General features: G+C 32.5%; 1 long non-coding RNA gene across 1 annotated transcript in view; it reads right to left on the reverse strand.

Annotated features, from left to right (window-relative positions):
• Nucleotides 1-505: 505 nt before the first annotated feature.
• The window catches only part of LOC109376567 (uncharacterized), a 57,697-nt gene continuing 56,350 nt past the window's right edge, over nucleotides 506-1,852 (reverse strand). Inside the window, exon 4 of the long non-coding RNA XR_002122749.1 lies at nucleotides 506-696. This is a non-coding gene — a long non-coding RNA (uncharacterized LOC109376567). The remainder of the gene's footprint in view (nucleotides 697-1,852) is intronic.

The following is a 1,852-nucleotide window of genomic DNA, read 5'->3' on the forward strand; positions in this document are numbered from 1 at the left end:
CCAAATGCCTATTTCTCTTGTAGATACAGTCACTTTATTTTATTGTCCAGGGGGTTAATCAACTCTACTCAATTTAAATATGATCATTTGTCTTCTGTATATCTATAAATTAGAAAAAAAAAACATGCGCAAGTATTCCTATACTTTCATTATTGCAATTCTCACTTTAGTCAACAGCCATTTCATAAACACTTGGCAAGTGTCTATTATGTGCTTGGTAGATTGATAGGAATGACCATTCCCATGACTACCAAAAATCTTTGATATGTTTTTTTAAGATACCCACTTAATTGTCTCAAAACTCCACATTCACTTTGACATAGTTCTTCTAATCATTGAATTGATTCAGAACTGAATAAAACCTTTTCTCTATAGGTCAACAATATATAGTTTATAGAAAAAAATGTTAAATATTTATCAGAATGACAGAAAAACTATTATTTACCAAAATATAGTGTTTAGTAATATTTAATTTTAATAATTGTTTCTCTCTTACTTGGTAAAAAACCACAATCTTCGTTAGTAACCTGACTGTAGTATAATTATCTATGACTCGCCTATGCTTTACCACTCACTTTTCATTTGTTAGGTTGAATTCTGGCACTTTCCACCAGATACTCAATCTTTGCCAGGATCCAGTTGTCCAGTTGTTTTGAGATTTGGACTATAGCAAGGTCCACAGTTTTGAGCACAACTCTAAAAGGAGAACAAACAGGAACAGCAAGATGAGAGAGAGAGAGAGAGAGAGAGAGAGAGAGAGAGAGAGAAATAACCGGTTATGGCATTAGAGACTTTTCGGAAATGCAGCAGAACTAAGTTTGTATCTTTCTGGATAGAAAACATTTGTTATCTGGAACAGGGTGCCCCAAAAATACTTAACTACAAATGACATTCATTAGATTGACATTCATTGGTCTTAGATAGTTTGCATCAGTGAATTTCTTATATTTTCTTTTTTTTTTAACTTTTCAAAGGAAAGCCAAAATGGAAGTGATAATTAAGGCAGATAAAAATAGAAATAAAATAATAGAAAATAATTCTATTTAATGAACTTGACCCTTATTTTGAGTACTTGGCTCCAAAACTCCCCCCGCCCACACACATTCCTAAAGAGAGTTCACTTGGGAGACTAGCCTTCCATTTTCTTTCAGCTATTCCCCCCCCCCCCCAGGGAACCCCATGGCCTTTTTGAAGATAAAGTGAGGAAAAATAACTGATGCATTTCTCCTTTAAGATTCCAGGCACTTTTAAACCCCAACACTCATTTAAACACTTAGCAAAGGAAATAGTGTATATTTATCTCACAGTTTCCCAGTGACTAGTAGGTTGTATGTACTTAGAGACCCAATTTATGTAGAAAACATTTTTATACTTTGAAAGTTTTTCTCTTGAACATTGGAACATGTTTAACTGTTCCTTTCTGAACTCTTTCCTTTCTGAACATAGACTTTTTAATGTAAAGAATGAGACAATGATAATTTTCATTTATCAGTTTTATTGCCTCAAAAGAACTAAGTCTTGCAGGAGGAAACAATGAAGCAGGCAGTAACTGGAGATAAAAAAGACACCAACGGAATTGAAGTTTACTGCATTAGATCTCAATGGAATCAATTATTCAACATCTGAAAAAAAAGTATTAATATTTGTAACATAAAACATAGTGCTGTAATATATAAATTAGATAGTAATAAAGTAATATAATACTTAAGATATTTGCAAAAATATGAGTTAATATGAAGGTCTGACAATTAAGTTCACGAACTTGTTGCAATGATGTTGCTAACCTTTTTTGATATCAGAGGGATTATTCATTATGAATTTGTACCAACTGGACAAACAGTTAACCAAGTTT

The sequence above is a fragment of the Hipposideros armiger genome, unplaced genomic scaffold (assembly GCF_001890085.2).
Source record: "Hipposideros armiger isolate ML-2016 unplaced genomic scaffold, ASM189008v1 scaffold_1152, whole genome shotgun sequence".
Lineage (NCBI taxonomy): Eukaryota > Metazoa > Chordata > Mammalia > Chiroptera > Hipposideridae > Hipposideros > Hipposideros armiger.